This window comes from Jaculus jaculus, chromosome 8 (genome assembly GCF_020740685.1).
Source record: "Jaculus jaculus isolate mJacJac1 chromosome 8, mJacJac1.mat.Y.cur, whole genome shotgun sequence".
In the NCBI taxonomy this organism is placed as follows: Eukaryota; Metazoa; Chordata; class Mammalia; order Rodentia; family Dipodidae; genus Jaculus; species Jaculus jaculus.
Window position 1 is genome coordinate 70046302 of NC_059109.1, and position 12111 is coordinate 70058412.

Genomic DNA, 12111 nt, shown 5'->3' on the forward strand with positions numbered 1-12111 from the left:
CAGGTGCTTATAGAGAATACCTGATTCACGGGGACCTGGAAGGATATAAAAACTATCCTCAGTCTTTTCCTGTTTCTTTCTCTCTCTCTCTTTTATATTACCCATATTTTTCTTCCTTCTTCCCCCTTGGCACTGACCTGTAACTCCCAGTACCAGCATATGTGTAACATCCACAATGAGCTGTTGATTAGAGAGACCTACAAGCTTTCCCAAACGAAGACAGAATTCTGCCAGAGTACTTGATGATCTGCCAATAATGTAAGACCCTACTGCCGAAGACACCATATGCTGTTGGGATGGAACATGGAGCAACGTGGCTGGAAAGTGTAAGAGACTCAATCCCCAGACAATTAGCTTGTCTAGTGCCAGAAGGTGTTACATGAGTGACCAGGGGAAAATGACTAACATCTGTCTAAGAAACTCATTGTCTAAGCTACTCAGTAGCAATCAAACTGATGTGATGCTCATACAACTGCAATAGTGGCCCACAGCCATGGTGGGTTACCAACTACTCTTGATTTGGATAACAGATCTATTCAGTGGAAAGGAACCCATACCTGGAATGGGGAAACAAATCAGAATCATATCCAAAACATGAGCCCACTCTCCAAATATCAAGATCCTACCAATAGTGGCTACAAGAGGGCCCACATCTATTAAATTCTCAATAAAACAATAATGGATATCCATGTATCTTGCACTGACATCACTCTCCATTGGAGAATTTGCTTCTCTCTTTAAGATGGATGCAGAACCTGAGGAGAGAATCAGCCCATTGCACCCCACCAGGGTACCAGCTAAAGCCATAGAGTTAGTGGGGAAATGAGCAATAGCTGTTTTAACAGTGAAACTGGAATCAGCACACAGGTGAAGGAGATAGACACAGAGAACACCCAACTCCTACCAAATCAGATATCCAGAAATACAGAGACTCCCAAGACTTCCCATCACTGAAATAGACTTAAAATGAACCCAACATGGCTCAGGGAAATTTGCAGAAGGGGTGGAATAATTGTTAGAGCCATAAGTTGGATCATTATGCACAGAGACATTGCCTCTCCCACATAACTGATGACTACCCCCACAATACAATACCCACAATCCTCATGGGGGGATGACAGGGAAAAGGCTAATGATGGTATCATCCTGGCTGTATATACACTATATACCTAACTAAAAAAAAAAAATGTGTGTGTGTGTGTATATATATATATATATATATATGGTCACCAGATCTGTACTAAAAGGAAATGATTTGATATAAACACTGGTGAAAAGAAGTCTGACATGTCTATATTAATACCAGCAAACTATGGCAGTCCAAGTCTATTATAAGGCACAAAGAGTAATGCATAGTGGTAAAGGGGTCAATAACTCCACAGAAAATTATGATCTTTAAATTTCATAAAGATAAAACTGGTACAATTGGAAAGAGAATTAGAGAAGCTATAGCTAAAGTTTTAAATTCCAACATGTCTTTCTCAATAAATGATAAAAAGAAATAGACAAAATTAATAACACACTGGACTTAAAAAGCATTAGCAACCCACTTGTGTAGATTAACATGTACAGGACATGCGAAAAATACAGGTACTTGGTCATTGTTGTGAACAAATACCTAACCAGAAATATAGGGGAAAAGATGATTTTCAGCTTACAGTGTTGAGGGGAACTTTCATCATAGTGGAAAAGGCAAGGTAAGAAAAACAGGAAGTGGTGCTGGGCTATAAGACCTTAAGATAGGCCCCAATAACTAACCTCCATACCATCACAATTTATTTTAAAGTGCTTATTCACCAAGATATACCAAGTTCTGGGCCATGAAATGATGGAACAATTTATATTACATAGAAAGTGTACACTGGAAGGATGGCTTAACAGTTAAGGCATTTGTCTGCAAAGCCAAAGGACCCAGGTCCATTGCCCAGGACCCATGTTAGCCAGATGCACAAGGGTGGCATGCATCTCGAGTTTATTTGCAGTGGCAGAACATCCTGGTGTGCCCATTCATTTTCATTCTTTCTCTCTCTCTCTCTCTCTCTCTCTCTCTCTCTCTCTCTCTCTCTCTCTCTCTTTCTCCCTCTCTTTCTTTTTCTCTCTCTCTCTTTCTCTCCCCCCTTTTCTGTCAAATAAATAAATAAATAAAAGTAAAATATGTTTTTTAAACTGTTTTCTTATCACTGTGGAATTTGGCAGTCAGGAGAATTCCATCTTAAAATTCCTGATAACTATAAAATAAATAGCAGATTTCAAAATAAAATATACCTGTAATTGTTAAACAGATTAAACAGATTGAAGAGATTAACAAATTAAAAGGAAACCTCACTTTCTTCACTGAGACAATTGGAAAAGGACTCTGAGGGCAAAACCCCATCCACTGAAATTTGGACTGGAGAGATGACTCAGCAGCTAAGACACTTGCCTAATGACCCAGGTTCAATTTCCCAGTACCCACATAAAGTCAGATGCACAAAGGGGCACATGTATCTGGAGTTAGTTTGCAGTGTCTGGAAGCCCTGGTGCACCCATGCTCTCTGTTTCTCTTTTCTCTATCTCTCTCTTTGCTTGCAAATAAGTAAATAAAAATATTTTTTAAAAAAAGAGAAAGCTTAAATTTGTGAAAGGAAAAAGCTGCAGGGGAGATTCCCTGCTCAAAAGAACTGTCCATGAAAGTGTATCCAGAGATTCACCAGTCAAGGCACATAGAAGCCTCTATAGCTCTGGTCTGAAGGGCCAGGCTGTATCCTAAACTGTCAGCAGAAGTTTGCAACACTATTCACACCATATTCTTGTACTCACCATTAATTTTTAAATGGTATTTTTATAATTTCTAATTCTGAGCATCTACTTTTTTCTCATTTCATCATATAGTTTTTCAATTTATAACTTAATCTGAATTTGATAAAAATAAGATGATTTAGCTCCCTCTTCATTTGTTTATGTTTTGTTTGTTTCATTTTGTGTCATGCTAGAGAATGGGCATAGTGTATCTCATATGCTAGGTAAGTACTGGTTTAAAGTCAATCTTATTAATATTATCCTAGCAAAACAAGAGTGTTGGATGAAGACTCAAATAATATTAGTACCTGTCAGCATAATAATTTAAAATATGTTATGTAATATAGAATTATAAATGGTACATAATCTAAAGAAGAGTGAATAAAGTCAAATAGCATGATAAAATGAACATAGTAATAGTTTCTTAAACAGTAATAAGTATATAGATCTTTAGTAAAAACAAATCATTAATAAAAATGAATGTTTAAATGAACATTCCCTATGAATGCCAACATTTAAACAATATAGAAATACAGAACTATCTCTTGTTTTATAATCATTTAGTTGATTCTCAGGTTCCTCATGTTTTAACTCAGCAATTTACTTGCCTGTTTCATCTTAGGAAATTCATTTAACTATCATAAATCTGTTTTCTTCTATCAAAAATTAGCTTTTATCTGGAGTATTGGCAAGAAATTAGAATAAAGCTAGGAGAGAGCAGAATCAGGGAAAGACATCTGATAGGCAAGTGGAAGGGTGGAATACAGGGGATGGAAGGGTTTTATGGGGGACTGGGATAAGGAATGTGAAAGGGATAATATACAAAACTAATGATAGCATGAATCAGTACCATAGAAACCTTCTTCTTGGTTAGCTTATTAAAAGATATTACTGTCTTAATAAAAGAGGGGTGAGATAGGATGTTGCTAGTATTTGCCAGTGCAAGAACTGGGTTACCTTCACAGTGAGCTGTTAGTCAGGGAGGCCCATGAGGCCCCCAAAACAAAGCATGCCATTGCAAAAGCACTTGACTACTCACCAGATAGAAATAGTGAGACCTTACTGCTGAAGACTCCACAGTCTGCAGTCATGTGACATAAAGAGATCATGCTAAAACTGAAAAGAAAGCCTGCTGGCTAGCCCTCATGGTACTATAAAGTGCTATGTGAGCTGCTGAAAAGCAAGGGATCTTGCAAGCTATGAAATAAAGCAGCTTGTAAAGATGTATACACTTGTGCAATAGTGCCACACAGGATATGAGGGTATTAAATTAGTCTCTGATTGGATATGAGGTCTACCCAGTGGGAGGGAATTCATACCTGGTTTTGAGAACCAAGTCACAATCCTATGGACAAGAAGATTGTTGAGGATAGAAAGTGCAATACTTATAAACCACTAGCATTTTGCTTTTCCTACTGAAGTCTGACCTTCAGTCCACTGTATTGTATGATAGCAGATGTACCAGTAGAATCATTGCAATATATTTTCTGTCATCCTTTCCTTCTTATTTATTATAAAAATAAAACACCCCAGAAATTGAGTATCAATGAATTTTATGCTACAAACACAAAGTTTCTGTTTTCCTAACAGAATGTTCCCTGAGCATACTTGCCATTATTCATAAGTATTTGTTGTCCTATAGAGAATCTTAGGTTTCAAATTTTTTCTTTTATGTTGATTTGAGAAAGCACTTAACAGTGACTTACTCTCAGTACTTTGACTAGTTATGAGTCATTAGCCATTATACACTGCAAAAAGAAGCTTCTTTAACCAAGACTGAAAATAGTGTTAGTTTACTGGTATAAACTTAAATATGTAGGAGGTGGTTGGACAAAATGTCCATTTAGTAAAACAACAATAGTAGATTCCCTTCTATAGCCTATGACCTTCTTAGCCACAGGATTTTGGCCAATTTTACAGTTCTAGGCATAAACAACTCCCTTCCGGGGAATAAGTAGGCCTTAACTCTAATCAGAACATGGTTGGTTACTCCCAAAACAGCCATACCACTATTTAAACTATGAGCATATCTTTCTTGGGATGTAAGTATTGTAAAACATCATCCACAGCTCTGTAAGAATGTTAATGATGTTTCTCCTTACAGCAGCCTTCCGAATACCTTCCAACAGGATGAATATTATCCAGAAGGGATGAAGCATTCAGCTAATCCCAACTACAAGTAAAATGTGTAGTATCTTCGGCAGCAACTTACCATCTACTTCTTATGGGCAACTAAGAATAATGGAAATAGTCTGTATTGGTTTAACAACATCTGGATCTTACCTGATCAACAACTGAAAGGGACATATCTCATACCTGGCACTGAGATTTAAGGGTTCATTTTCACAGAAAAATTTTAATTTAATTTATTTACTTATTTATTTGCAAGCACAGATAGATTGAATGAACTATCTCTTCAGTCCCAAACAGAACTTTTACTACAGTGTATTTTTTAACTTTTTCTACTTTAGTGTTAGTTATTATTGTTAATTTATTAATGTCTATATAAAATAATATATGCATAGAAAAGAATAGCATGTGCAGAATAGCTTCGGTGTTCTCTGTAGGTTCAGGCATCCATGGGGGTCTTGAATGTGCCCCATCTCTAACCCATTAGAAGGGATTATCCCATTCCCTATAACCTGGCCAAAATGAACTTCTGAAAGATAATTGTCCTTTGTGCTTTGATTTTGTGGGGCTCATAGCTAGTATACTATTTTGACTCTCAGATGAGACTTTGTATTTTTAAATAGTTGTCAGGAGCCATTTGGCTGGCCTTGTATCCATAGCTCTGGGCCTTTAGCAGCAAAACTTTAGCAAAACTATAGCAAAACTTTAGCAAGACTATAGCACCTACATGTAAGCAAGATTATGTATAGTCAGTGTTGGAAGCCACTTGGCTGGCCTTGATAGTTTTTGTACTGAGAAGTGATTGAAGTGAAAACACTCCATAACAGGAAGGAGTTTTTGATAGTTTTATGTGAAGCTCATGGAATTTTTGTCCATGGGAAAACTGTTTGTAAGAAGATATGAAAAGGAATGCTTTGAAATAAACCATGCTTCAGTCCTTGCTTCAGTCCTGGACTGGAGTCCTTGTTTTCATTCTTTCTCCTGTCTTTTTTTAATCCTCACTCCCCATCAGGCTCAAACCCTTTCAGCCAGCAGGCTCCAACAAATGGTGCCCAACATGGGGCCAGAAGATGGGGATCCAAAGTGAAGGACACCCCTGGATTGAAAAAGAGCACTTAGGAAAAGAAAAAAGGAGCGATGAGTAATATAAGTAAAAATGGGGCAAGGTCATAGTCATATGCTTTTTGTTCATATGCTGAAAAATATGTTGCATGCTCAGGGAACCAAAGTTAGTCAGCAGCAACTTAGTAATTTTTTAGAATTTATAGAAAAAGTCTGTCCTTGGTTGCCAAAAGGAGAAACTATTGATTTAAAAACCTGGAAAGGGTAGGGACTGAGCTTCAAGATTATTATAACCATGGGCCAAGTAAAGTACCAGTGAAAACTTTTAGCTTGTGGGCTTTAGTTAGAGATAGTTTAGATCCTAGACATGAAAGAGATAAAGTTAAATCAGGTACAATTAAAGACAAAGGAGTGCTTCCCAGCATGGACTTAGAAAATGAAACTAAGCCTTCCGTTTCACCTGAGGAACCTGAGTCTGGATCTAAGCTTTTATTTAGAGAAGAAGAATGTTGTCTTGATCATTCAGATTCAGATAAGGAAGCAGAAGCAGAGGAGGAGGTGACAAAAGGTCACCAAGAGGAAGACTTTCCACCTTTTATAACTTTTACTAAGTCTGAGGATGAACAGAAAGAAAAATATTTAGAGGAGATGCAATGTTTGCAAAGTATGGTTAAATCACTGTCTTTACAAGTACAGCAACTTCAGGGAAAGCGCATTCCAGGAAATACAGTCACTCCCAATCCTCCTGCTGTAACAAAACCTCCCACTATTGCGGTAGTGTCAAAACCTGAGGGTGAGTTTCATCCTTCATCTTTTATTCGGCCTTCTGTCTCACCCTTGCAAGCCACTCTTGAAGGAACAGCACAAAGAGAAGAAGATATGCAGGGATTTGACGTATATCCTGTTTTTGAACAAACTGATAGTCAAAGGAATAAAGTAAGATCTCATAACCCTATGCCTTTTAAGCAGTTGAAGGAATTAAAAGCAGCTTGTGTGTAATATGGCTCTACAGCTCCTTTAACACTTGCTATGATAGACTCTATGGCATTTGAGGTGCTCCCTCCAGGGGACTGGAAACAAGTAGCAAAGGCATGTTTGTCAGGAGGAGACTATTTTTGTTTAATTTTTTATTTATTTATTTATTTTTGGTTTTTCAAGGTAGGGTCTCACTCTAGCCCAGGCTGACCTGGAATTCACTATGGAGTCTCAGGGTGGCCTCGAACTCATGGCAATCCTCCTACCTCTGCCTACCGAGTGCTAGGATTAAAGGCATGCGCCACCACTCCTGGCTAGGACGAGACTATTTAATGTAGAAAACAAGATGCAGAAAACTGTCAGGCTACGGCTGAGGTGAATAAGGCTCAGGGGGTACCTATTACTTTTGATATGCTGGCAGGAAAGGGACCATATCAGGAACTTAATAATCAATTGCAGTGTGATGTAGGTGTTTCTCCTCAGGTTAATGCACAAACTCAAAAGGCTTGGCATAAGTTTCCATCCATTGGGAGGGGGACTGAAGATTTGTCAAAAATTAGGCAAGGACCTGATGAATTATATCAAAACTTTGTGGACAGATTATTACAGGCTGCTGGCAGACTGGTTGGAGATTCTAAAGCAGGACTTGCACTTGTAAAATTATTAGCCTAGGAGGATGCTAACTCTGCTTGTCAAGCTGCCTTGAGGCCATTTAGGAGAAAGGGGTACATAACTGATTACATTAGACTATGTTCTGAAAATCTAGAAAATATTTTGGGAAGGAACCAGCTATCGAAGGGGTTCCTTTTACAAAGAAGCAAGTAGATTGACTATTTCAAAATGTGGACTCTTGGGCTATTGCTTTTGCACATTATCCTGGTGTTATAGATAATCATTACCCTAAAGACAAATTATTGCAATTTGCAAATTCTCACACCTTTATTTTCCCCTGCAAAGTCAGGGCAGAGCCTATTGAAGATGCTTTACTTGTGTTTACAGATGGATCCTGTAATGGCAGAGCAACACAAGTTATTCAAGAACAGTCTTATTCATTTTCTACTCCCCCAGCATCAACTCAAGTAGTGGAACTTAGAGCTGTAGCTACAGTATTTAATATTTTAGCTGCAACTCCATTTAATTTGTATACTGATAGTCAATATATTGCTAGAGCTTTACAGTTGCTTGAGGCCGTGTCTTATATTGAAACTGCTAATACTCAAGTGCAAGATTTGTTTAGCCAAATACAAAGATACATGCATGCTCGCTCTCATTCTTATTTTATAGGCCACATATGAGCTCATCCAGGCTTTCCAGGTCCTTTAGCATTGGGAAATGGTATGGCAGACAAAGCCACACAGATCATGGGTATATCTCAATTGGATCTCATAATTTACATCATAAAAATAGTCAAAATTTAAGAAAACATCTTCAAATTACTAGAGAAGCTGCCAGGTAAATTGTGCGACAATGTAATACCTGTCCTAAACATCACTCACTTCGTCAGTATGGAATAAACTCTAGAGGATTAAAACCAAATCATCTGTGGCAGATGGATGTAACTCATATTCCTGAATTTGGAAAATTAAAATATGTTCATGTCTCCATTGATACTTACTCAGGATTTCTGATGGCTACAGCACAGACTGGGGAAGCTACTAAACATGCCATAGCACATTGCATCAAATGTTTTGCTGTAGCAGGTATGCCATTAATTATAAAGACAGATAGTGGTACAGGTTACACTAGTCAATATTTTCAGCACCTGTGCTCAATTATCAATTGTTCATAAAGCAGGCATACCTTATAACCCTCAGGGACAAAGAATTGTTGAACATGCTCATGGAGCTTTAAAGAATCAATTACAAAAAATAAAAAAGGGGGAGTTATATCCTTGGTCACCACAGAATGCTTTAAATCATATAGTCTTTATTTTAATTTTTTTTTTTAATGTGGATGCATCCAGTCATTCTGCTGCAGACAGATTATGGCATCCTAGAACACTGGGCACTTATGCTCAGGTTAGATGGAAGGACCCCATTGATGGACAATGGCATGGTCCTGATTAATATGGGAACAAGGGCATGTTTGTGTTTTCCCACAGGATGATGACAATGCCAGGTGGCTGCGAGAGAGGTTGGTCCATTTCGCAGGGATTGAACATCAGAAGAATGATGCCTCTGCTCCTGATGATGTGGATTCAACTCTCAATGATCCACAGTGAGCTGTATTGGGCTTATGTTCCTGACCTACCCATCTTACACTGAGCAACTTGGGAAGATAGAGAAATTATAGTCTTGGTAAACAATAATCATTTACTAGGCATGCCATCCAGTAGGAATATGCAGGCTCATCAGAAATTTGGAGTCAATTATACTGGTCATGGCACTGGTATTCTAATATGCCTAACTAAAACAGAAGTAACTGGATGTTTGAAATTTTATCCAAGGAATGTGATTGGAAAGCATTAAGCAGATAAAGGGAAAAAGGAAAGTCGAGGGTCTATTTTACAAGTCTCTATTTGGCTCCCCTCAGAGAATCATGTCAGAGGAGCCGAGTCACCAGATGCTTTTGCCCCCTGTGAGGGACAATCACCTTGGTTTAACAAATTTTTGCATTGGAAAAGGTGTGTAGGGACTGCTTACATCATGTGTAACATCTATGGAACTAAAAGGCATATTAAGGACTGGTCAGGAAATCCTGGAAGAGAAGGGAGTGGTAAATGGAATGATGACTGGACTGGTGGACTCTCTGCTGGACTTTCGTGGTCTGATGAGGGCATCCAACAGACTTACTTATGGAAAGTTGCTGTGGCCATGGGAGGCATGAGCATCACCTCCCCAAGGAATGACAATTCTTCCCCCTCAAAGGGAAGGGTCATGGCTTGTGTTACTCCACCATGTGCTATGTTAATGGGAGATACAAATATTACATGGACTGAGGAAATGTTCAATGTTACATGTAACAATTGTACTTTATCTAATTGTGTTTCAGAATTGTCCTCTGATATAGTTATGATTTTTAAGCAACCAGCATTTGTTATGATTCCTGTTAATGTAACTAGACCTTGGTATTCTGACAAGGCAATACAGGTGTTACAGGAAGTAAAGAATACTTTAAGTAGACCAAAAAGAATGATAGGATTAGTAATTGCAGGCATCCTAGCTTTTATTACATTGTTAGCTACTGCTACTACTGCAGCTGATGCTTTGTCACAAGAAGTTCAAACTGCACATTTTGTTAATGATTTATCCAAAAATGTTTCTATTCTTCTAGGAACTCAAGTAGATATAGATAGAAAATTGGAAGAGAAAAGACACTCTGTATGATGAGGTTATATATTTGGGTGAAGAGATACTAGGGTTGAAAGTTAGAACTCATTTGGAGAGTCATGTAGATTTTCAATGGATTTGTGTTACTTCTAAAAAATATAATGACAGTCGACAGAGTTGGGAAAAGATAAAAATGCATTTAAGAGGTATTTGGCATAATGATAATGTTTCCTTGGATCAGATTCAATTGCATTCAGAGACTTTATCTTTGCAGAATAATCATCTTATTTTTGATGCAGTTAAAGCTGCTGATGACTTAATATCTGCTTTTAAGTCTGCCTTGCCTGGATGGAATTCTCTCATTTCTTGGATAGGAAGCTTTGCTGCTACAGGTGTTCATCTTTTGCTCATTATGTGTCTGCATTAATTACCTTTTGAGATCCATTATGGACATCCATGCAGAAGTACATGGGTTACAGCTATGGACCCAACCCCAGCTTCCTGAGACATTATATTAAAGCCCCTGCAAAGGCTGGTAGTCAAAGACAGGTAAGATTCTCTCAAGTTAGGTCAACCTAAGACAGGGTATTAATGATGGAAATCATGTACCAATGATAGGTAAGGCCTAAATATCATAGAGGACAACCTAAGACAGGTACAGTCTTTCTGCACCGAAGCCCAAAAAGGCCCGGTTCATAAAAAATAAAAAAGGGGGAATTGTCAGGAGCCATTTGGCTGGCCTTTTATCCATAGCTCTGGGCCTTTGGCAGCAAAACTTTAGCAAGACTATAGCACCTACATGTAAGCAAGATTATGTATATTCAGTGTCGGAAGCCATTTGACTGGCCTTGATAGTCTTTTGTACTGAGAAGTGATTGAAGTGCAAACACTCTGTAACAGGAAGGAGTTTTTGATAGTTTTGTGTGAAGCTCATGGAATTTTTGTCCATTGTAAGAAGATAAAACCATAAAACTGCCACTTAAAACTGTAATCAACAAATAAACATTTTCCTTCTATATGTTGCTTCTGGTCAGGTGTTTTTTGCCACCAACTAGAAGGTAACTGCTGAACTATTCCACAAATGATGCTGGCAAAATTTGATACCCATCAGCAGAAGAATTGAATAAGATCCACATCTTTTACCCTGTACAAATATCAATTGAAAGTGGATCAAAGAGCTTAACTTAAAACCTGAAATGCTGAAACAGCTACAAGAAAACACTAGGAATACACTTCAAGATCTTGGCACAATCAAGAACTTTCTGAATAGGAGATTGATAGCTCAGGAAATACTGCTATAGTCAACAGATGTGGCAACATTAAATTAAAAATACACAGCAAAGAAAACTATCATTGGAGTGAACAGAAAGCCTACAGAATGGGAGATCTTTGTGAGATACACTTCAAATAGGCAACTAATATCCAAAATCTATAAAGAACTACAAAAATCTCAACACCAAAGAAAACAAAACAGTCACCAACTTGGTTAATAAAAGGAATTGACAGCTCAATAAAGAATGACTACAAACTGGGCATGGTAACACATGCCTTTAATCCCAACACTTGGGAGGCAGAGGTAGGAGGATCATTGTGAGTTAAAGGCCACCCTTGAACATAGTGAATTCCAGGTCAGCTTGGGCTAGAGTGAGACCCTACCCTGATAAACCAAAAAAAAAAAAAAAAAAAGACTTCCAGCAAAGATGGTGACCCCATACTGCATCACACATCTCGGGGAAAGAAAGGCAAGGCATTAAGGGTTCACTGGGTCTTTAGGGGACAGCAATCTCTAGTAAATCACCAGTTCAAGGACACACAGTGGGGGAAGGGGGGGGAATCACTGATTCCCTCACTCACAGGTAGTCTGCCAGTCCCTCAATACCCCAAGCAGCCACCATAC